The sequence below is a fragment of the Heterocephalus glaber genome, unplaced genomic scaffold, assembly GCF_053883595.1.
Source record: "Heterocephalus glaber isolate CG9 unplaced genomic scaffold, H.glaber_assembly_v1.0 deba00001553, whole genome shotgun sequence".
Taxonomy (NCBI): Eukaryota; Metazoa; Chordata; class Mammalia; order Rodentia; family Bathyergidae; genus Heterocephalus; species Heterocephalus glaber.
The window spans coordinates 2,569,052-2,595,378 of NW_028258344.1; the positions used below are offsets into that span (position 1 = coordinate 2,569,052).

General features: G+C 36.9%; 1 long non-coding RNA gene and 1 pseudogene across 2 annotated transcripts in view; both read right to left on the minus strand.

The window, feature by feature from the left end:
- Window positions 1–26,327, minus strand: part of LOC147824118 (uncharacterized) — a 58,459-nt gene that overhangs the window by 26,981 nt on the left and 5,151 nt on the right. Inside the window, exon 2 of one of the 2 annotated variants that reach the window (XR_015442682.1) lies at window positions 13,437–13,599. The exons of the other annotated variant lie outside the window; for it this stretch is intronic. This is a non-coding gene — a long non-coding RNA (uncharacterized LOC147824118). The remainder of the gene's footprint in view (window positions 1–13,436; window positions 13,600–26,327) is intronic. 2 annotated transcript variants of the gene reach the window in all.
- Window positions 7,740–12,600, minus strand: LOC101707071 (annexin A7 pseudogene; annotated as a pseudogene).

Below are 26,327 nucleotides of genomic sequence, written 5' to 3' on the forward strand. Positions count from 1 at the left end.
TGGAACAATCTGATACTCAACGACGTGGACTCTCTGAACTGGCAAACAAAAGAGGATCTGGGAAAAATAAAATCAGAAATAATTACTCAGATAACAGCAAAGATTTTGCTCATGGTGCAAGACATGATTAATAAATCTAGAGTGGACACAGATTTAAAAAAATAGAGGATCTGAGGAAAATGATGGAATCCCAACATAGGAAACAAATGGAATCCATAAAACAGATACAAAGAGATTTCCAAAAGATTTAAAACTCCATCAAAAGTCTGCACAGCAGAATGAACCAATGTGAGGATAGACTTTCACATATAGAAGATAAGATTGCAATTAGTGAGGAGGAAAAGAAAATTGCTTTAAAATTGTAAGGGAACACAAGAAATCAATCCAGCAGCTGCTAGATGATACAAAGAAGAATAACATAAGACTGATTGGAGTCAATGAAAAAAGAGGAGAGAGTGCAGACAACATAAAAAAGACTCTTCACAGAAGTGATGGCAGAAAACTTTCTAAGCAGGGGAAAACAACTTCACATACAGATAAGTGAGGCATATAGGACTCCAGCTAGCCTTGATCAAAAAAAAAAATCTACACATAGACATATAATAGTTAGGCTTCCAGAAATCCAACAAAAGAACAAAATTCTACAAGTAGTGAGAGAAAAGAAACAAATCACATACAAAGGAAAGCCCGTCAGAATCACAGCAGACTTCTCAATGCAAACCCTCAAGGCAAGAAGAGCTTGGAGTGATGTATTTCAAGCCCTAAAGGAAAACAGCCTCCAACCCAGATTGATGTACCCTGCAAAACTATCTTTCAAAATTGATGGAGAAATAAGATACATCAATGACAATGAGCACCTTAGGAACTTCATGAATACCAAACCAACAATCCAAAACATTTTAGACAATACCCTAGGAAAAGACAATGAGGATCACAACCCCAGGAAACCCAGCAGAATGAATCCATTGGGTGTGACAAATTAAACGCAAAGGAGGAGAATCCAACAAAAAGAAAAAGTCATGACAAGGCTTTTAAAACTTTTGACTTCATCTCCCTAATGAGTGTATAATTCAACCTTATTATTGTACTGATTAGTATTTTTCTGATTCTAGAGTTGCGCACTATTCCTTGTGCTATACTGGCTATTTAACATCTTCTTACATCTACATTTTAATTGGGTTGTCTATTAGTGAGCTCTAAGAATTCTTTATATATTCTGCTCATAGGTTATATGTATTGTAAATATGGTCTGTTTAAGGACTACTTTTCATTTTAATGATGTCATTTAAAGTTCTAAATTTTGATGGAATCTGATTTATCAATTTTTTTCTTTTATACATCATGTTTTTTGTATCCTAGGTAGTTCATGTCTACCCTGAATTCATAAATACTTTCCCTTATAATTTCTTCTTAAAGTTTTATACTTTTAGGCTTTCATATTTAGGTTCATAGATCCCTTCAAGTTATTTTCATGTATGGAAAAAAAGGGCTGAGGTCAATTTTTTATATACGGATACCAGGTGTTCCATTGCCATTTGCTGAAGACACTATGTCTTCCTCAGCTCTTGAATTGAGTTTATATTCTATAAAATGCTAATGTTAAATAATCTTTCAAAACTCAGTGGACCATATATGTGTGGTTCTATTTCTAGATTCTCTGTTTTATTCCAATGATCTATATGTCTCTACTTAAACCAACACTGCCTTGATTACTGTAGCTTTAGAAGAAGTCTTAAAAGTAGGTACTAAACACCTTACAACACTTTTGGTTTTTGTTTTTGTTTTTAACTTTTCTAGGTCCTTTGTACTCTACATAACCTTTAAATTTCAATATCCAATTCCTCATTTATAGCAAGTATACACAGACCTGAATTTTTATATATACCTTGTGTTTTCTAATCCTGCTAAATTCAAATACAAGTTCTAGGGGCTCCTAGAGATTTCTTAGTATTTTCTCTGTAGATGGTCATTTCATCTACATATAAAGATTTTGCTCTTGCTGTGCCATTTCTATCCTAGTTGTGTCATTTTATTGCCAGACTATTTTGATTGGGCCTAGGTTTCAAAGTTTAATGGACAGATAAAGAGTAAGCATATCTGCCCTTGATCCCCACCTTAAGGAGAAAGCATTATATCTTCTCCATTTATATAAGGCATTCTCACTGGAAGTATGGAGTACATGTCTTTGATCTGTTGAGAAGGTTCTGTTCTACTTCTAGTCTCCTGATAGCTTTTACCATGAACAGCTGTAGAATTTAGTCCAATACTTTTTCTCCAACTAGTGACAGGATCATATGGCTTTTTCCTTTCCTCTGTTAAAATGATGACTTTTGGGGGTGGATCTTCCAATGCTGAACCAACACTGCCATCCCTATAACAAAACCACTTTCTACATCCTGTCAGATCTGACTTCTAAGAATTTGTTTTGTTAAATAAATTTCTATCTATGTTCATACTTTTTTCTTCTATTATCTTTATCCAGTTTTAGGATTAGCACAATGTTGAGTTCCTAAAATGAGGGGAGAAGTGTTCCTTCTTTTTTCTGCTTTAATTGTTTGATATAATTTATCAGTTAAAATGTTTATGAGCTTGCTGTTGTCATATAGGTAGGTTTTCAAACTAGGAATATACTTTCTTTAATAGGTGCTATTCAAATTTTATATTTCCTCCAGAGTTAGTTTCATTAATTTCTCTTCCAAGGTACTTCTTAGAAGTTGTGAAATTTATTTCAAAAAAGATCTTTGTAATATGCTTTCTATATCCTTTTAAATTCTGTAAAATCTGTGGTAATGTCTCCTAGATCTTAATATTGTAATTTAAAAAATGTATAACTGATATTGTGTAACAGGAAGAAAAGGTCTAAAAGAGCAGGGGAATTGTGAGGGTTAGGGGAAGGGAAAAAAGGGAAAGGAAAAAATATGAAAAGAGGAAAAAAAAAGGAAACAAGGTCTTTGTAAATAGGAAAGGGTAGAAGGGGTGAAGGGAGGGCAAGGGAAGGGGAAAAAAGTAAGAACCAAGATACTCATGTAAAGGTACAAGATCCCATTGATAAATGTAACTCTATTTTAGACCAAAAATGTACCAATAAACTTAGTGGGGATAAAAAAAAAACAAAAAAAAGGTCTACTATCTAGACTCTATAAAGAACTTTAAACAATCAGACCTCGTAAATTTAAAGACCCAATCCAAAAATGGGCATCTGAAATGAACAGACATTTCTCAGACAAAGAAGTAGAAATAGCAAATAAATACATGAAAAAATGTTCAACATCATTGGTCATTCGAGAGATGCAAATGAAAACAACACTGAGATTCCACTTCACTCCAGAAAGAATGGCTGCTCTCATGAAATCAACCAATAAGAAATGCTGGTGGGGCTGTGGGGAAAGAGGAACCCTGTTCCCTGCTGGTGGGAGTGTAGACTGGTGCAACCACTGTGGAAATCAGTATGGAGATACCTCAAAGAACTAGGACTGGAAGTCCCATTTGACCCAGCTATTCCCGTTGGGTATCTTACCCAAAGAATTAGAAGAATCATACTACAGTGATATATGTGTACCCATGTTCATAGCAGCACAATTTGTAATAGCTAAATCTTGGAAGCAGCCCAATTGCCCTTTGTAAATAGGGAGGGATGGAGGTGTTGAAGGGAGGGCAGGGGAATGGGGAAAAAATAAGAACCAAGACAGATTATGTAAATGTGCAAATTTCCAATTAAAAAAACTGAACAGAAAGCACAGAGTTCCCATATATATTTTCCTCTGCTACTAATTAGCATCCTGGGCTGGGGATTTAGCTCAGTGGTTCCATGGCCTGCCTTGCAACTATAAGGTCCCCAGTTCGATCCCTGATACCAAAAAAAAAAAAAAAAAGAACTAATTAACATCCTGTGTTTATGTGATATATTTGTTTCATTTGATAGGCCAATATTGACACATCATTAGCTGAAGTCCTTAGTTGACATTAGGGTTCTCTTGTGTTGTATATTTTATGTGCTTTGCCAAATACATAAGAACACGTGCCCTTCCCTACAGTATCATACAGAATTCTTTCACTGTACTAAAACTCCCTGTGCTCCACTTATTCATCTATCCCTTCCCCAAGCTCCTGTAACAATTCAACTTTTTCATCTCCATAGTTTTATCTTTTCTATAATGTCACATAGTTAGAATCATATATTATGGAGACATTTCAGACTAACTTCTTCCACTTAGCATTATGTATTGAGTCCTCCATGTTTTTTCATGATTTGATAGCTCCTTTGTTTTTAAATACTGAATAGTATTCCAATGTATAGATGTACTATAGTCTATCCATTATGAACATTTTAGTTTCTTCCAAGTTTGGGTGATTACGAATAAAGCTACATGTGCAGTTTCTTGCATGAATACACTGTTTTCAACTTCACTGGGTAAATAAAATGAACTCATTCCTGGTTCATTACATTAAGAGTATGTTTATCTTTGTTAAAAAAAAGGCCAGGGATTTAGCTCAGTGGTTCCAATGCCTGCCTCACAAGTGCAAGGTCCTGAGCTCGATCCCCTATACAAAAACAGCCAAACTGTCTTCCAAATTGGCTGAACCATTTGCATTTCCACCAGCAGTGACTGAGAGTTTTGTTACTTCATATCCTCAGCAGCATTTAATGTTGTCAGTGTTCTGTGTTCTGGGCATTCTAATAGCTATTTAGTGGTGATGTCGAGCATCTTTTCATATGAGTATTTACCATCTGTTCCTCTTCTTTAGTGAGGTGACCCTTAAAATCTTTTGCCATTTTTAATTGAATTATTTACTTTCTTATCAGTGAGTATATCAATCAGTTTCATGTTGCTGTGACAAAATACCTGAGAAAAGCAGTGTTGAGCAGGAAAAGTTTATTTTGGCTCACAGTGGTAGAGATTTTGGTCATGGTCAGCTGGCTTTTAGGCCTGTGGTAAGGAGGAAGCACTGTGGAAGAAGGGCATGGCAGAGGAAAGCTGTTCACCTCAGGCTAGCCAGGATGGAAAGAAAGAGAAAGTCTGAGAGGAAGGAGCTGGAGACAAGATAGAGCACCTGAGGATCCTGCTCCCATGACCCACTGCCTTCAACTAGGCCTCATTTTCTAAGTTTCCATCATCTCCTAATAATGCCATCAAATAATGAATTCATCACTGGATTAATCCACAGATGAAATTGGAACTTTTATGATCCAATCCCCTTCAATAAGATGGATCCAATTACCTCCCATTTCTGAACACAGGAGCCTTTGGGAGACATTTGAGTTTCAAGAGTTTTTGCACAATTCAGATACCAGTCCTTTATCAGATTTGTGTTTTCCAAAGATTTTTATTAAAGTGTAGCTTGTCTTGTCATTCACTAAATAGTGTCTTTTGTAGAACAAGTTTCTAATTTTATTTTTTTTAATTATTATTATTTCGTTTTTTGATATCGAGGATCGAACTCGGGACCTTGGGCAGGTAGTGGAACCACTGAGCTAAATCCCTGGTCCCACAGGTTTGTAATTTTAAAAAAGTCTAATCTATCATTTTTTTCTTTCATGCATTATTTTATACAACTTTGTATAATTCAGTGATTTTTAGGAATGCATATAGTGTATAATAGCTACTGACTACATTTACTTTTTGCAACCATTCATTTATTTGACCAAATAATTCCATTTTGATTAAAGCTCCAAAATAATTGATATAGAAATACTAAATATCATAATTTATTATGGTGGAAAATTGGAGACCTAGTTAGAAACAGTTAAGAATGAGTGTCACAATAGGTTGAGGATTCTTTTGCTCAATTCAGGTAGAAATCACACATGGGTAAAACTTAGAACTTTTAGTGTTAACAGCCCTGAGCTTTGAATGCTGGAGACTATCAGCTTTCTGTGTCAGCAGCCCACTGCATTCTCCTGGCATCTGGGAGCTGGCAGTACCAGTCTTCCAGTGATTGGAGGTGATGGCAGCCAGCAGTTCTCCGTTCCTCTCCCTTGTTCTCTGGCTATTATCACCCTTACTATCTCCAACCCTAGCTGCTGGTCATTGTCAGTACCAGCAGCATATGGTGTTACCATCTCTTAGCATACAGCTCACCCTGCTCTATTTGAGACAGAAATCACAAGTAGGCAAATATATGACAACTAAAAAGAGGCCTTACTAAGACTTATGGTGCACCATAAGAAAGAACAAGTACACAGATTGACTCACTAAGGATATGGGAAGGTTTCTTAAAAAAGAAAAAAGGGGATGCATGCATGCACAATGTCAGGATTCTGTTTGGCTATGGGTAGTGGAAGGGTGTTTTGTGGACCTGATTAAGGAGGGCTGTAGATGGGTGGAGTCATCTGGGAATGGACTTACAGGCAAAGTTTGTTACAGACAAAGCGAATGTCTCAAAAAGCAGCCATGGGTCACCCGATGAAGTCCTGGCCAACCACAGTGCATTTGGGACACCCATAGAAGAAGGAAAAATGTTAAAAAGCACCTTTTTGAGGAGTTCTGGGCCTTTGTAAAACAAGGCAATTCTTCATGCAATATGAACTACTAATACAAGATTAAAAATTGTTAGCATGATGGGAACTAGCACAAGGAATCAACAACTGAGATTTCATTTTATTAAGAAGCTTCTGCACTGCAAGAGAAACCACTGACAGAGCTAAGAGACAACCTACAATATGGGGAAAAAATTTTACCAGCTGTTCCTCAGACAAAGATCTACTATCTAGAATATATAAAGAACTTTAAAAAGTCAGCCCCCAAAGTATAAAGACCCAATTCAAAACTGGGCATCGGAAATGAACAGACATTTCTCAGACAAAGAAGTAAAAGCAGCAAATAAACATATAAAAAAAAATGTTCAACATCACTGGTCATTTGAGACAGGCAGATGAAACCAACACTGAGATTCCACCTAACCCCAGGAAGAATGGCTGCTATCAAGAAATCAACTTAATAACAAATGCTGCCAGGGGTGTGGGGAGAAAGGAACCCTTCTCCATTGTTGGTGGGAGTGCAGACTGGTGCAACCACCATAGAAATCAATATGGAAATACCTCAAAAAACTAGGATTAGAAGTTCCAGGGGCCAGAGATTTAGCTCAGTGGTTTTACCACCTGCTGCGCAAGCGCAAGGACCCAAGTTCGATCCCTGGTACCAAAAAAAAAAAAAAAGGAAAGGAAAGAAGTCCCATTTGACCCAGCTATTTCCCTGTTGGGTATCTTCCCAGAAGAATTAAAAGAATCATACCACAGCAATATATGTACACCCATGTTCATAGCAGCACAGTTTGTAATAGCTAAAACTTGGAAACAGCTCAATTGCCCATCAGCTGGAGACTGGATAAAGACAATGTGGGGGTTTTTTTTTATATAAAATGGAGTACTACTCAGCCATAAAGAATGAGAAATTAGAGACATTTATAGCTAAATGGATGGACATTGAGGCCATACTGTTAAGTGAAATAAATAGGACACACATGGGTAAATACCAAATAGTTTCTCTGGTATGAGAAACTAAAAGTGTAAATAAGTATCAAAATGTATAATTGATATTGTGAAATAGGAAGAAAAGGTATAAAGGGGTAGGGGGAGTGGGAGAGGTAGGGGAAAGGAATAAATATGAGAAAAGTAAAAAATGGAAACAAAGTCTTTGTAAATAGGGAAAGGTGGAGGGGTTGAAGGGAGGGCAGGGGAATGGAGGAAAAATAAGAACCAAGATATATTGTATAAAGGTACAAGTTTCCAATGATGAATGTAACCACTGTAATAACTAAAATGTACCAATAAACTTAATGAAAATAAAAAATAAAATAAAATGTACCAAGAAAAAAATCATTAACATGTCAACACTCTTTAATGCAAAAATAAGCTGACAGAAAGGCCAAGAGAAGAAAGCAACATATCAAATATCACTTATCCATTAATTTAAGCTAAGAAGAATTATATTTTGGCAAATAGAAATAAAAATCCAGGGCTGGAGATTTAGCTGAGTGGCACTGCACCTGCCTGGCAAGCTCAAGGTCCTGAGTTTGATCCCTGGTACTGGAAAAAAAAATCCAGTAATAAGAATTTGTTATAGTAAATAAAACTAGTGGCTATAAAACAAATAACAAGATCTCATAGTAAAAGTATATTTTTCACTCATGTAAAGTTGAATACAAATGTTTGCAGTGGACAGTGGCCTAGGGACCCAGCCTCCTTCCATCTGTGGCCCTCCCATCTCCAAGTCTCTTCAGTCCCCAGTCAGCTCCTCTGCATGGAGCTGTGAGCAGGAAGGGGGATATGTGTGTGGTGGGGGTTGCATAGGCAGCTTCTGTTGGGCAGGCTCTGGAGACTACATCCACTTGCACACACCTGGTTACATGGGCTGGCTGTATACTTAAGAGACAGAGAGAATGCTTTGAACCCTAAAAATCACTCTGCATTTGGTTAAAGGAGACTTTGGTTTTCTTAAGCTCAAGTCTCCTTTCAATTTTGCATAAATCCAATATAATATATAAATACCTTTTATTATCTCAACCAATTCTCTTGTTGAGCCTGAATTACAAAAGCTTTTTTATACAGAATTAGATCCCTAATTTTTAATCAATTTGAAATCCTGATTAGAATCAAAGCAGTGAGAATGAAGCAGTACAAATATTGCAAAATTACTACATCATTGTGATATGACTTTACACTGATTGTACATATAGGAAAATATAACATTAGAATTAAGGCAATAAAGGGCCGGGGATTTAGCTCTAAGATTCTGCTGCCTGCCTCGAAAGTGCAAGGACCCAAGTTCGATCCCTGGTACCAAAATAAAAGAATTAAGGCAATAACAACATGTGCAAACCAAGCACATTAACCTTGACAGTCCTTAAGTTGTTTTGATTAGGTGATGGCTTATGTTGCTGCATGCAGGTCAGTCTGCTTTGAAGGACTTCATCCATTTAAAAAAATTCTCTCCTACTGGCCCACAATGGCGAGAAGAAGTCTTGGATAATCTCCACTTGTGTCACTTGCAATCATTGTGCCCAGGGTCTTCTGATACATGTGAGTAAATAACTGTTTTATTTGTACAAGGTCAATCTCCCTTCGAGAAACCACAATTCTGACCAGGGTGGAATCATCTGTGCCGGCACCTTTCATGGAATGGTAGAGCCGCTCAGCAAAGAAGGCAGGACGGTTCAGGGCACACGATGGTCTTCAAACCACTTTCAATACAGCCGGAAAACGCGTGACTGACGCTGCTTAACAGATCTTGATTAGCCGTCCTGGAATAAGCCTCTATGGTAGCTCTCAGCTGAGGAAAGCTTCTTGTGGCGAGGATCATATTAAAACAAGACTCATCTGCCTCCAGTCTTCCCTCACCAGCCTGATAGAGCCGTTGGGCATCTTCCTGAGCCATCTGGTGGTTCACACTCGTTCTCGTCACGATTTCCCTGGCACATGGATACAAGTAAATGTTCAAAATGCCCTGATGTATCTGACCGAATGTCCTTCTCTAGGTCTTGTCCAAATTCTGACTGATAACATCTGACAATTTCTCAGATTTCTTGATTTGTTCTTGTGCACAAAAATCTCAATCAATACACGTTCCTGAGTTCCTGCTCCCTGCATTGCATTCCGTAAACTCCAGGCATCATAATATGTAGGGTGCACTAAAAGGGCAAAGATAAGTTCTTCCACATTTCCACTCAACTCTGACTTGAGATCTTTGATTAAATCCTTGCCATACATAGTCTTAAAAGCTGCTTTAATTTTTTGCCTCTGATCATTGGAACGGTTGGCCGCAACATCCACAATTGCCTGTTCATCCGTTCCAAATCCCTTCATGGCTTTGCGGAGAATTTCTGCATCTCTCATAGCATCAAAGTTGGCAGCTGGCCAGATTGTCCCCTGAGTACCCTGGCTGGGGTAAGGAGTCTGTCCCCCAGGATACTGAGAGGGCATCTGTCCTCCAGGAAAGCAACCAGGTATTGGGCCCTGAGCTGGTCCACTACCACCATAAAGTCTGTGAAGGTGGCTGGGGGTAACCAGAAAAACCTGATCCACCTGGTGGGGCTCCAAATCCTTGGCCTCTGGGGTAGGCTGGAGCTCCCCTTGACTGCGGGTCACTAAGACAGCCTCCAGGGACTGGATAACCTCCAGGCACAGGGTAGCCTCCAGCTCCTAGGTAGCTGCCACTTGGTGCCGGAGGGTAGGCACCTCTTCGCACTGGAGGAAAGCCACTAGGATAAGCATACTGACCAGAAGGGGAAAGATGACTCCTGACCCGCAGGAGGATATCCAGGAGAAGGCAGGTAGCCTGTGGGGGGACAGCCTGCATATGACACTCTGACCCGGGAGGCGCCACAAAAGTTTTGATACCAATTCCACAAGTCTCAGGCTCCTGTGTTCAGACAGTAGGAGTTTTGATAGCTAAGGTTTATTTATTCTTTCTTTGTCAAAAAGAAACAAGAAAATTTTCAAGCTCTCTGGCCTCATCTCCCATCCTTCATTCAGACAATACCACCTAAATCAACTCACATTATTGCCTATCCTATTTTAAACATTTACAGCCAGATTACATGTCTTACCAAGGAAACAATGTGTAATGATTCTTTCTGTAAGTGAGTTCTCATTCCTATGCTAAATCTTTCTTTCTTTAAAATAAAGTAAAATTTCATAGAATTTTTTCTAAGTAGTACAAAAAAACTCTACCTCGGGCTTCTAGCCATAATGTTAACAACCAGTGTTTGGTTATGTATTAATGGCATTCATCAAGATAAATTTTTACAGAAGTTGATACACTTATATGATAGAAGCATCAATAAATGTGTTATATTTGGGGAATGAAACATCTTTAACATAATAATTTATTCCTAAAGTTTTATTTCCATGATCACCTTCAAAATTGCTCTCCAGGTACCATCTAATTTTAGCAAAAGTTTCATAAAGTATTTTGAAATTTTAGAGAGTATGTCAATTATTATCATTATACAAATATTATTTTGGTTGTTTGCTTGCTGGCTTTTCCAGGAGATTTTTACTACTCACTTGTCAAGTTGTACAAAATGGTCCATAGGAATTCAATGTATATTTACATTTATCTGTGTTTAACTTAAATAGTATTTGGATTTTTACTGTAATGAATCCTTCAATTGTACTGTCTTCTTTGGTTTTTCTTACTAAAGTTTTATTATGTACATGAACTTTAAACTTTTGGTTTACTCTACTTGATTTTCTGTATAATTATATAATTAGTAAAAGCTGACTTTCTAAAAAGGTACTGGAAGACCTTAATTAAGGGTCTCCTTCAATTATCTTTTTCTATGATAATCTTAAAATTTTGAAGGCATAGCTCAGTGGTAGAGAGCTTGCTTAACATAAGGTCATGGATTCGATCCCAGCACCTTTAAAAAAGTAAAAGGTTCAGGGGGGTAAATTCAATGTATGTTGAATTCTTCATCTTCTAATTAACCATCTAATTAAAACCATTTTTAAAATTATCCAAGAATTAGGAAATCATACCATGTGGTTATTCATTGTGAGGTTATTAATTGAATTTGGGAGTACTTTCTATAGACAAATTAGCAATCAATTGATATCTTAAATGAATACATAAAATGTAAAAAAAAATTTATAGGGACATTCCTCTTTAATAATATTATATTTTTACTACTATGGCAAAATACATTTCTAAAGTGACTCCTGAGAGAAAAATCCTGTCCAAGTTACTAAATCAGTAACAATTTTTGGTGTCATGATATCACCACCTACTGGAGGATTAGACACAGAAGGTTTTCATTTTGAAAATCTTCATCAGGAGCAGTGTTTATTGAATTTAGACAGTTCTCCATTCATACAATTTTTTCAGATGCTGAGGTTCTGAGTCCTTCCTTTATGGACATAAAAAATAGACACAGAAGTGTTAAACTTCTGTGACTTGACCTAATCATATCACCGATTATATACATGAATATTATATCAGACAAATTATATGTAGGACTCTAGTCCAAGTCCCCTAGTTCTCAGTGCTAGGATCTTTTCTGCTTCAACACACCCCTCCAAGGTGCCAGATACCAACTTGGTGTCAGCGCCTACTTCAATAATGGTGAAAAACTTAAAGTAAAAATAATGTTTTTTTCTATAGAAATTATTCTTCATATTAATAGCTTTCCCATTTTCCTTTTATGCCCTCATTTTGTCTAAAAATAATTAAGAGCTGAATTTTTATTAAGTTCTCATGTTTGCTTCTAGAGCTGACTGTTGATTGAATTATTCAGTTTGAGCAGTCTATAGTTCTCCTCCTCTCCCTCTTATTTTTTCATCCATAATTAAAGAAAAAAAAGAAGGTAGCATTTTTCAGCTCTTGGATTGAAAATTTAAAAGACTACTAGAAATGGAGTGGGAAAATAGGCACTCTGATAAACTACAAGAGAAAAAAATAGATGCTAATCATTTCCTAGGCATTTGACAGTATCTACCAAAAAGTTACATCACACAGTTTTTGACCCCTCATTTCTGCTTCTGGAATTTGTTCTACACATTTTTTCATAAATATTCATTGCCTCAATATTGGTAATAGTAAAGCAAACAAATCTGGAAACAAACTTATGATTGTTACCCAATATGTCCCCCAAAAGCCTCATTGTGCTGAAGGCACAGCTTTTGTAAAGTGATTGTATGGTGAGGGTTCTGACGTCAGTTTGATGACATTATGGGGTGGTAGAAACACCATCCCTAGTTAAAGGGTGGTGTGATCTTGAGGACTGCATGCAGTCCCTGCCCCTTTCCTGTCTCTACCATTCTCACTGCTTTCTGGCCGCCTTGAAAGGAATAGCTGTGCTCTGCCACACCCACCCACCCACCATGATGATTCTGCCTGACCAAAAGCCCAGAAGCAACAGAGCCAAGTGATAGACTGAAACATCCAAAAACAGGAACAAAAATAAATCTTTCCTTCTACAAGTTACTATCCTCAGATATTTTGTCAGAGTGATAGAAAACTAACACACAAGCTAATTGTTATTAATAGGATACTGATAAATTATAAGACATGTACACAGCCATACTGTACAGAATCCTAAGCAGCCATTTTTTAAAATAAGGTAATTCTACATGTCCTTATAAAAAACTATACACTTGGGCCACCACGATACTATTGGTAAGTACACGCAAATCCCAACAAGAACCTGGTGTGGACCAGAGCTGCAGGCAGGTCCACAGGCCCAAGTCAAAACCTGCCTGGAAAAGAGCTGGACAAACAGAAGCACAAGCACAAAGCAACAGCCAGAGGCCTGCCCCAATACCATTGGTAAGTGCACACAGATCCCAGCAAGAAGCCCACTCAGACACCAGTAACTGGGATGCACAGCCCCCAGGCAAAGGCCATCCCAGACAACAGCTAACTAGGGGGCAGTTCCTAGCCAGAGACATGCCTAGATACCATCCCAAGTGTGCACAGAAACCCCAGCCAAAATCCTACCTGGACATCAGGTCAGCTCAAGGACCCAGAAGGCCACCATTCTGAACCCAGGAATTGGTGCACTGGTGAGCAGCAGAGAAAAGACCACTAAGTGGCTTGCTGAGAAGTGAGGATCACTGGTTAACAAAAAAAGTTGCCTCAACAAAGGCACAGCAGGCTGCATCTGTTGAAATGAGAAGACAAATAAACAAGTCTCAAAACCAAACTTCCAGATCACTTAAGGGAACCCCAAAGGGAAATGAGAAGGAGCAATTTGATACTCAACAACCTGGACTCCCTGAACTGGCAACCAAAAAGAATCTGGAAAAAATGAAATCAGAAATAATTTCTCAGATAACAACAGAGATTGTGGCCATAGTGCAAGACATAATGAATAAATCTAGAGCAGACACAGATTTAAAAAAAATAGAGAAGATGAGGAACATGATGGAATCCCAACATAAGAAACAAATGGAATCCATAAAACACATGCAAACACATACCAGAAGATTAAAAACTCCATTTAAAGTTTACACAACAGAATGACTCAATGTGAGGACAAAATTTCAGATATAGAAGATAAGATTGCAAAGAGTGACCAGGAAAAGAAAAATTGCTTCAAAATTATAAGGGAACATGAGAAATTAATCCAGCAGCTGCTAGATGATGCAAAGAAGAATAACATAAGACTGATTGGGCTCAATGAAGAAACAGGAGAGAGTGGAGATGACATAAAAAATCTCTTCACAGAAATAATGGCAGAAAACTTCTCAAGCAGAGGAAAAGAACTTGACATACAGATAAGTGAGGCATATAGGACTCCAACTAGCCTTGATCAAAAAAAATCTACACATAGACATATAATTGTTAAGATTCCAGAAACTCAACAGAAGAACAAAGTTCTACAAGCAGTTAGATAAAAGAAACAAATCACATACAAAGGAAAGCCCATCAGAATCACCGCAGACTTCTCAGCACAAACCAGCAAGGCAGGAAGAGCTTGGAGTGACATATTCCAAGCCTTAAAAGAAAACAACCTCCAACCCAGATTGATGTACCCTGCAAGACTATCTTTCAAAATGGATGGAGAAATAAGATACTTTCATGACAAAGAGCACCTTAGGAACTTCATGAATACCAAACCAACACTCCAAAGAATTTTACACATTATCCTAGGAACAGACATTGAGGATCAATTGACCCCGCTATTCCACTGCTGGGGATCTTCCCCAAAGAATGAAAAGAGTCATACCACAGCAATATTTGCACACCCATGTACATAGAAGCACAGTTTATGATAGGGAAAACTTGGAAAGAGCCCAATTGCCCATCAACTGGAGACTGGATAAAGAAAATGTGTTTTCTTTATAAAATGAAGTACTACTCAGCCATAAAGAATAAGAAATTAGAGACATTTGTAGATAAGTGGATGCACATTGAGGGCATAATCTTACATGATATAAATAGGACACACATGTGTAAATACCATATAATTTCTCTAGTGTGAGAAACTGAAAGTGTAAATAAGGATCAACAGGTATAATAGATAATGTGAAATAGGAAGAAAAGATCAAAGGGGTAGGGGAGGTAGGAGGGGTTGGGGAAAGGAAAGAAGGGAAAGGAAAAAATATGAGAAAATGAAAAATGGAAACAAAGTCTTTATAAATATGGAGGGGTGGAGGGGTTGACAAGAGGGCAGGGGACTGGGGAAAAACTAAGTTCCAAGACATATTATGTAAAGGTAAAAATTTCCAATGATGACTGTCATTATACTGTATATCTAAAATATACCAATAAAATTAATTTAAAAGAAGAAAATGTACACTTTCTGTTTAAAGAATGGCAGCTAGTTTTCATTTCATATTTGCACTATCATTTGATAAAGTGTAAAAGCATATAATTATAATAATATTTACTTAAATATGTCATGGTTTCTCTTAAATGAGAAACCAAAATTATACATAAAGAGCAAAATAATAGATAATAGGAAGTAGGGAAATGTTTCTCAAATGGGAAGGGAAACAAGAAATGGAGGTTGGGAGAGATGAGAAAGGAGATGGGAAAAAAGGAGTTGAAGCAAAACAAAACCAGAAATAGAGCTTTTGTAAATGAGAAGGGGACCAAGAGTTGGAAGGAGTAAAGAGGGATAGGAGGGGTAGGGGACAAAAAAAATCTCAATACGTGCTATGCCCATGCACCAATTCCCCACAATAAATGCCATCATTAGATGAAAACAAATACTAATCCAAAATTTCAATTTACAGTAAATATAAAATGTTAATATATCTTTTACATCATTTAATTTTAGAAATACATACACGTAAATAGATTTGTTTATGTATGGAAAGTCTCTAAGTATGTTACACTGTTTTCTGGTTATGACTCACTTAGCAAAATAATTTTCCTACACTCTGGGATAGGTTGGAGGGCATTTGCAATGTCTATATGGAGAATTATAGAAATGAAATAATATGATTTTCTTATATTACAAAATCACAATAGGAGCAGAGCACCACCACCACCACCACCACCCCCAGTGCCCAGGAGGTGAGCCTTTCTGGCCGCCATACCTAGGCCCCAAGTGCCAAGGAGGAGAAGCCCCTGGTGCCGAGTAGCTGAGCCTTTTGGGCCACCAAACCACCATCTCCAATATTGAGGAGCAGAGTTCCACACCCCCCACCCCGAGTGCAGACAAGGTGAGCCCCACAGATGCCAGCAGCACACCCTACCCTTGAAATGAGAAGACACTTACAGAAATCTCAAAACCAGAACTTCAGATCACCTCAAGCAACCCCAAAGAAAAATGAGATGGAAAAATCTGATTCTCAACTACCTGGACTCAATGAACAACCAAAAGAGAATCTGGAAAAAATGAAACAAAAATAATTTCTCAGATAAAAGGAGATATTGTGCCCCTGGTGCAAAACATAATTCATAAATCTAGAGAAGACACAGATAAAAAAAATAGAGGAGCTGAGGAATATGATGGAAGCCCAACATAGGAAACAAATAGAATCCATAAAACACATGCAAACAGATTTCCAGGAGATTAAAAACTCCACTGAAAGTTTAAGCAGTAGAATGGGCCAATGTGAGGACAGAATTTCAGATATAGAAGAAAAGATTGCAATTAGTGACCAGGAAAAGAAAAATTTCTTTAAAATAGTAAGAGACCATGAGAAATCAATCTAGCAGCTGCTAGATGATGCAAAGAATAAGAAAAGATGGATTGGAGTCAATGAGGAAACAGGAGAGAGTGCAGATTACGTTAAAAAAAAAACTGTTCACAGGTCCATCCCGCTGCTCCTGGCCCACAGGAAGGGGCTTCTCAGCCACCATCCAACCGCTCCCAGCTCAGAGGAGGTGAGCCACATGTGCACCAACAGCACCACCTCCACCATGGGTTGAAATGAGAAGACACATAAATAAGTTTCAAAACAAGACTTCCAGATCACCTACAGCAACCCCAAAGGAAAATGAGATGAAACACTGTGACTCAGCCACCTGGACTGCCTGAATTGGCAACAAAAGAGGATCTGTAAAAAATGAAATCAGAAATAATTTCTCAGATAACAGGAGAAATTGTGCCCCTAGTGCAAGACATGATTAATAAATCTAGAGAGGAGCTCAGGAACATGATGGAATCCCAACATAGAAAACAAATGGAATCCATAAAACACATGCAAACAGATTTCCAGGACATGAAAAACTCCACTGAAAGTCTACAAAGCAGAATGAGCCAACGTGAAGACAGAATTTCAGTTATAGAAGATAAGATTGCAATTAGTGACCAGGAAAGAAAAATTGCTTCGAAATTTTAAGGGACCACAAGAAATCAGTCCAGAAGCTGCTAGATGATGCAAAGAATAACATAAGACTGAATGGAGTCAAAGAAGAAACAGGAGAGAGTGCAGATGACATAAAAAAAACTGTTCAGAGAAGTAATGGCAGAAAACTTCCCAAGAAGGGGAAAAGAATTTGACATACAGATAAGTCAGGCATACAGGACTGAAAATAGCCTTGATCAAAAAAATTCTACACATAGGCATATCATTGTTAAGATTCCAGAAACTCAACAGAAGAACAAAGGTCTACAAGTAGTTAGAGAAAAGAAACAAATCACATACAAAGGAAAGCCCATCAGAATCACAGCAGACTTCTCAACACAAACCATCAAGGCAAGAAGAGCTTGGAGTAACTTATTTCAATCCCTAAAGGAAAACTGCCTCCAACCCAGATTGATGTAACCTACAAAACTTTCTTTCAAAATTGATGGAGAAATAAGATACTTTCATGACAAAGAACACCTTAGGAACTTCATGAATACCAAACCAGCACTGCAGAAAATTTTACACAACATCCTAGGAAAAGACAATGAGGATCACAACCCCAGGAAGTACAGCAGAATGAATCTGTCAGGCATGACAAAAAATTAAATGCAAAAGTGGAGAATCCAATGAAAAAAAGTCATGACAATAAGTATCAGTTAAAACCATCAAGGAAAACGGTCTCAATTCAGCAAGTAAACCAAATAGACTAGCAAAATGGGTCAAGAAGTAAAATCCAACAATATGCTGCATACAAGAAACACACTTAATTCAAAATGATACTCAAAGACTGAAAATTAAAGGGTGGAAAACAATACTGCATGCGACAGGAACCCGAAAAAAAGCAGGAGTAGCTATCCTCTTTGCAGATCAAGTGGATTTCAAACCAACACTGATAAAGAGAGACAAAGAAGGACACTACATCCTTCTTAAGGGAACAATCCAACAGGAAGAGATGACAATCATAAATATCTACGCAGCAAACACTAGCATGCCAAACTATATAAAACAAATACTAATGGACATGAAAAGTCATATATTCATAAATACAATTTTAGTGGGAGACCTCAAGTCCCCACTCTCACAAATAGGTAGAACAACTAGACAAAAATTAAATAATGAAACACTAGAAATCAATCAAACTCTTGAACAAATGAACTTAACAGATGTTTACAGAGTCTTCCAACCCACAAAATCAGAATGCACATTCTTAGCTACATACGGATTTTTCTCCAAAATAGAGCATATACTCCCTCATAGAACATGTTTAAGTAAGTGCAAAGGAATTGGAGATATCCCTTGTATATTATCAGACCATAGTGCGATGAAATTGGAGATCCACAGCAAAACAAACTGCAAAAACTTCATAAACACGTGGAAATTGAACAACACACTTCTGAATAACCAAAGGGTCACAGAGGAAATTAAAGAAAAAACCATACATTTCCTTCAATTAAATGACAATGACAATACAACATATCAGAATCTATGGCACAGAATGAATGAAGACTTATAAGGGAAATTCATAGCAGTGAATACACATATTGGGAAAACAGAACGTGCCCAATTAAACAACCTGATGCTGAACCCCAAGCTTCTAGAAAAAGAAGAGAAAGACAAACCCAAAGCTTATATAAGGAAGGAAATTATAAAGATCTGAGCAGAAATCAATTCAATGGAGACAAATAGAACAATACAAAAAATCAATAAAGCCAAGAGTTGATTCTTCAAAAGAATTAAAAAAATGACAAACCCTTAGCCAACTTAACAGAAAAAGGAAAGAACAGGCTCAAATCTGTGCAATTAGGAATGAAAAGGGTGAAATTACAAGAGACCCAACATAACTCCAGAGGATCATCAATACCTACTTCAAGAAGCTATAGATAAAAAAGAAAACAGCTGTACACCAATAAGATGGAAAACACAGAAGAAATGGACAGATTCCTAGATATGTATCAATTGACAAAGTTAAACGAAGAAGACCTAAACATTCTAAACAGCCCAATATCAACCAATGAAATTGAAAATGTAATTATAAACTTACCAATTAACAAAAGCCCAGGTCCTGATGGCTTCACTGCTGAATTCTACAAGACATTTAAAGAGGAACTACTGTCACTATTGTTTAAACTCTTCAATAAAATGGAAAGGGAAGCAATACTCCTGAATTCATTCCTGGAAGAAAACATCACCTTGATCCTCAAAGCAGAGAAAGGCCCAACTGAAAAAGAGAACTATAGGCCAATCTCACTAATAAACATAGAGGCAAAAATCCTTAATAAGATGCTGGCAAACAGAATGCAAAAGATCGTCAAGAAGATCATTCACCCTGACCAAGTGGGATTCATCCCAGGGATGCAGGGATGGTTCAACATATGCAAATCAATCAATGTAGTACATTATATCAATAGAGCCAAGGACAAACATGATATGATTATCTCCATAGATGCAGAAAAAGCATTGGACAAAATCCAACATACATTTATGATAAAATCCCTACAAAACATTGGAATAGATGGTCTCTACCTCAAACTGATAGAAGCCATCAATGAAAAACCAACAGCCAATATCATACTAAATGGTCAAAAACTGAAATCCTTCACACTAAAATCAGGAACAAGACAAGGATATCCACTATCACCACTCTTGTTCAATATAGTTTTGGAAACATTAGCTATGGCAATTAGACAAGAGAAAGAAATAAAAGGAATAAAGATAGGAAATGAAGAAATCAAATTGTCATTATTTGCAGGTGACATGATTCTCTATCTAGAAGACCCCAAGAACACCACCAAAAGTCTTCTAGGCTTAATAATCAAATTCTGTAGAGTAGCTGGATACACAGTCAACACACGAGCTTTTGTTTATGTGAACAAAGACTCACTGAGAGAGAAAGAGGGAAACAATTCCTTTCACAATAGAATCCAAATATCTGAAATACCTAGGAATCAACCTAACGAAAGAAATCAAAGACCTTTTCCCTGAAAACTATAGCACTCTGAAAAGAGAGATTGAAGATGATATCAGAAAATGGAAAGACATCCCCTGCTCCTGGGTAGGAAGGATTAATATAGTGAAAATGGCCATAATTCCAAAACTGCTATTTAGATACAATACAATCCCAAATGAAATCCCAGCAGCACATTTCATGGACCTTGAGAAACCAATCCAAATATTCATTTGGAACAAGAAGAGACCTAGAATAGCAAAAGCAATTCTAAGTAACAGAGACATGGCAGGGGGTATCACAATCCCCAACATGAAACTATACTACAAAGCTACTGTGATAAGAACAGCATGGTACTGGCAACAAAACACACTGGAGGACCAGTAAAGATTAGAAGATGCAGAAACAACTTCAGATACACTCAGCCATCTCATCTTTGATAAAGGAGCCAAACACCCTCACTGGGGGAAAGATAGCCTCTTTAATAAATGGCTCTGGACAAATTGGGTTTCACTTGACAAAGAATAAAACTAGACCTATATCTTTCACCATGCACTAAACTAAAATCAGAATGGATGAAAGACCTAAATATTAAAATAGAAATGCTGAATTGGCTAGAATAGAGGTTAGGTAGAACTCTTGAAGACATTGGTGTAGGAAAAGATTTTGTGAACAAAACCTCAGTGGCCCGTGAACTATCACAAACAATAAACAAGTGAGATGTCTTCTATTTTAAAAGCTTCTGCATAGCAAGAGAAACCACCAGCAGTGTGAAGAGACAGCCCACAATGTGGGAAAATATCATTACCTTTTCCTCGGCTCTTGAATTGAGTTTATGTCTATAAAATGTTAGTGTTAAATAATCTTTCAAAACTCAGTGGACCATATATGTGTGGTTCTATTTCTAGATTCTCTGTTTTACTTCAGTGATCTATATGTCTTTCCTTATGCCAACACTGCCTTGATTACTGGAGCTTTAGAAGAAGTCTTAAAACCAGGTAATAAATGTCTTCAAACACTTCTTTTTCTTTTTCTTTTTACTTTTCTATGTCCTTTGTACTCCTATATAACTTTCAAATTTCAGTATCCAATTCTCCATTCATAACAAGTATACACAGACCTGAATTTTTATATATACCTTGTGTTTTTCTAATCCTGCTAAATTCAAATGCATGTTCTAGGGCCTTCTAGAGATTTCTTAGTATTTTCTCTGTAGATGATCATTTCATCTACATATAAACATTTTGCTTCTGCCATGCGAATCCTATCCTAGTTGTGTCATTTTATTGCCAGACTATTGTGGTGGAGACTAGGTTTCAAAGTTTAATGGACAGATAAAAAGTAAGCATATCTGCCCTTGTTCTCCACCTTAAGGAGAAAGCATTGTATCTTCTCCGATCATATAAGGTGTTCTCACTGAAAGTATGGAGTACATGTCTTTGATCTGTTGAGAAGGTTCTGTTCTACTTCTAGTCTCCTGATAGCTTTTACCATGAACAGCTGTAGAATTTAGTCCAATACTTTTTCTCCAACTAGTGACAGGATCATATGGCTTTTTCCTTTCCTGTGTTAAAATGATGAATTTTGGGGGTGGATCTTCCAATGCTGAACCAACATTGCCATCCCTATAATGAAACTACCTTCTATATACTGCCAGATCTGACTTCTAGTAGTTTTTTTTGTTAAACAAATTTCTATCTATGTTTATACTTTTTTCTTTTATTTTTATCCAGTTTTAGTATTAGCACAATGTTGATTTCCTAAAACGAGGGGAGAAGTGTTCCTACTTTTTTCTGCTTTAAATGTTTGCTATAATTTATCAGTTAAAATGTATATGAGCTCGAGAAAATGAGCCAGTCCCAGCACCCGGAAGCAAGCTCCCCCACTGCCATTCCACACTCATACGGCAGAGAAGCTGAGCCAGTCCCAGCACCCAGAAGGAAGCTCCCCTGCCGCCATTCCATGCTCCGAGGTCAGAGAAGGTGAGCCAGTCTCAGCACCTGGAAGGAAGCTCCTCTGCTGCCATTCCATGCTCCTAGGGTAGAGAAGCTGAGCAGCATGGGCACCAGAAGCACCCCACCCCCCAGGGAAATGAGAAGACACATAAACAAGCCTCAAATACAGACTTCTGGATCACCTACAGCAGCCTCAAAGGGAAAAGAGATGAAACAATCTGATACTCAATCACCTAGACTGTCTGAACTGGCAACAAAAGAGGAGCTGGGAAAAATGAAATCAGAAATAATTGCTCAGATAACAGCAAAGATTGTGCTCATAGTGCAAGACATGATTAATAAATCAAGAGAGGACATAGAAAAACAAAATAGAGGATCTGAGGAACATAATGGAATCCCAACATAGGAAACAAATGGAATCCATAAAACAGATGCAAATAGATTTCCAGGAGATTAAAAACTCCATCGAAATTCTGCACAACAGAATGAACCAATGTGAGGATAGAATTTCAGATATAGAAGATGAGATTACAATTAGTAACCAGGAAGAGAAAAATTGCTTTAAAATTGTAAGGGAACACAAGAAATCAATCCAGCAGCTGCTAGATGATGCAAAGAAGAATAACATAAGACTGATTGGAGTCAATGAAGAAACAGGAAAGAGTGCAGGTGACATAAAAAAAATGTTAACAGAAGTGATGGCAGAAAACTTTCTAAGCAGGGGAAAAGAATTTCACATACAGATAAGTGAGGCATATAGATCTCCAGCTAGGCTTGATCAAAAAAAAATCTACACATAGGCATATAATAGTTAGGATTCCAGAAATACAACAGAAGAACAAAGTTCTACAAGCAGTGAGAGAAAAGAAACAAATCACATACAAAGGAAAGCCCATCAGAATCACAGCAGACTTCTCAATGCAAACCCTCAAGCCAAGAAGAGCTTGGAGTGATGTATTCCAAGCCCTAAAGGAAAACAGCCTCCAACCCAGGTTGATGTACCCTGCAAAACTATCTTTCAAAATTGATGGAGAAATAAGATACTTTCATGATAAAGAGCACCTCAGGAACTTCATGAATACCAAACCAGCACCCCAAAAAGTTTTAGACAATACCCTAAGACAAGACAATGAAGATCACAACCCCAGGAAGCCCAGCAGAATGAATCCATTGGGCATGACAAATTAAATGCAAAGGAGGAGAATCCAACAAAAAGAAAAAGTCATGACAAGGCTTTTAAAACTTTTAACTTCATCTCCCTAATGAGTGTAAAATTCAATCTTGTTATTGTACTGATTAGTATTTTTCTGATTCCAGAGTTGCACACCTTTCCTTGTGCTGTACAGACTATTTATCATCTTCTTATGTCTACTTTTTAATTGGGTTGTCTATTAATGAGCTGTAAGAGTTCTTTATATATTCTGGTCATAGGTTATATGCATTGTAAATATGGTATGTTTAAGGACTACTTTTCATTTTAATGATGTTATTTAAAGTTCTACATTTTTATAGAAACTCATTTATCAATTTTTTTCTTTTATACATCATGTCTTTTTTATCCTAGGTAGTTCTTGCCTACCCTGAATTCATAAATATTTTCCCTTATAATTTCTTCTTAAAGTTTTATACTTTCAGGCTTTCATATTTAGGTTCATAGATCCCTTCAAGTTATTTTCATGTATGGAAATAAAGGGTTGAGGTTAATTTTTTATATATGGATACCAGGTGTTCTAGTGCCATTTGCTGAAAACACTACCTCTTCCTTGGCTCTTGAATTGAATTTATATTCTATAAAATGCTAATGTTAAATAATCTTTCAAAACTCAGTGGACCATATATGTGTGGTTCTATTTCTAGATTCTCTGTTTTATTCCAATGATCTATATGTCTTTCCTTACACCAATACTGCCTTGATTACTGTAGCTTTAGAAGAAGTCTTAAAATTAGGTACTAAATGTCTTTGAACACTGTTTTTTTTTTAACTTTTCTAGTTCCTTTGTACTCCTATATAACTTTCAAATTTCAGTATCCAATTCTTCATTTATACCAAGTACACAAAGACCTGAATTTTTACATATACCTTGTGCTTTCTAATCCTGCTAAATCCAAATACAAGTTCTAGGGGCTCCTAGAGATTTCTTAGTATTTTCTCTATAGATGATCATTTCATCTACATATAAAGATTTTGCTTCTACCTTGCCAATCCTATCCCAATTGTGTCATTTTATTGCCAGACTATTTTGGTGGGGCCTATGTTTCAAAGTTTAATGGACAGATAAAGAGTCAGCATATCTGCCCTTGTTCCCCACCTTCAGGAGAAAGCACTGTATCTTCTCCATTCATATAAGGCATCCGCACTGGATGTATGGAGTACATGTCTTTGATCTGTTGAGAAGGTTCTGTTCTACTTCTGGTCTCCTGATAGCTTTTACCATGAACAGCTGTAGAATTTAGTCCAATACTTTTTCTCCAACTAGTGACAGGATCATATGGCTTTTTCCTTTCCTCTGTTAAAATGATGACTTTTGGGGGTGGATCTTCCAATGCTGAACCCACGCTGCCATCCCTTTAATAAAACCACTTTCTACATACTGCCAGATCTGACTTCTAATAGTTTGTTTTATTAAACAAATTTCTATCTATGTTCATAATTTTTCTTCTATTATCTTTATCCAGTTTTAGGATTAGCACAGTGTTGATTTCCTAAAATGAGGGGAGAAGTGTTCCTTCTTTTTTCTGCTTTAAATGTTTGGTATCATTTATCAGTTAAAATGTATATGAGCCTGTTGTTGTCATATAGGTAGGTTTTCAAGCTAGGAATATACTTTCTTTAATAGGTGCTATTCAAATTTTATATTTCTTCCAGAGTAAGTTTCATTAATTTGTCTTCCAAGGTACTTCTTAGAAGTTGTCAAATTTATTTCAAAACAGATTTTTGAAATATGCTTTCTATATCCTTTTAAATTCTGCAAAATCTGTAGTAATGTCTTCTAGGTCTTGATATTTTAATTTTTAAAATGTGTTATTGATATTGTGCAATAGGAAGTAGAGGTCTAGGGGTGTGGGGGAGGCCGAGGAGGGGAAAGAGGGGAAAAATATGAGAAAGGGAAAAAATGGAAATGGGATCTTTGCAAGTGGGGAGGGGTGGAGGGGGTGAGGGGAGGGAAGGGGAATGGGGAAAAAAATAAGAACCAAGATACTCATGTAATGGTACAGGATGCCAATGATGTATGTAAATGTATTTTATACCTAAAATGTACCAATAAACTTAATGGTGGAAGAAAAAAATTTAAAAAATAAAATGTATATGACCCTATTGTTGTCATATAGGTAGGTTTCCAAGCTAGGATTATACTTTCTTTAATAGGTGCTATTCAAATTTTATATTTCCTCCAGAGTCAGTTTCATTAATTGTCTTCCAAGGTACTTCTTAGAAGCTGTCAAATGTATTTCAAAAAGATTTTTGTAATTTGCTTTCTATATCCTTTTAAATTCTGTAAAATCTGTGCTAATGTCTTTTAGATCTTGATATTGTAATTTAATTTGGGGGGGGGTACCAGGGATCAAACTTGGGTCCTTGCACTTGCGCAGCAGACAGTGAAACCACTGAGCTAAATCCCCGCCCCTTGATATTGTAATTTTAAAAATGTATAATTGATATTGTGTAATAGGAAGAAAAGGTCTAAAGGAGCAGGGGAAGTGGGAGGGGTAGGGGAAAGGAAAGAAGGGAAAAGAAAAAATATGAGAAAAGGAAAAAAAATTCAAACAAAGTCTTTGAAAATAGGGAAGGGTGGAGGGGGTGAAGAGAGGGCAGGGGAAGGGGAAAAAATAAGAACCAAGATACTCATGTAAAGGTACAAGGTCCCAATGATTAATGTAACTGTATTTTATACCTAAAATGTACGAATAAACTGAAAAGAAAAAAATAAAACCTGCTTTCCTAGGGTGTTGTCAAGTGAATGGAAATAAAGTTTGCAGATTTCACATCAGCAGTTCATCTCTTTTTTCTTTAACAAATTCAATTTTATATTTCCACAAAATAGTCATAAGACATTTAATTCTCTCTACAATTGATCTTAGCCAAAAGGTCAAGAAATGATTTTAGTTCTCTCTTGCATATTTTATATAAATATCCTGTATATTTTGTATAAATGACTTTAGTTCTCTCTTGTATATTTTATAT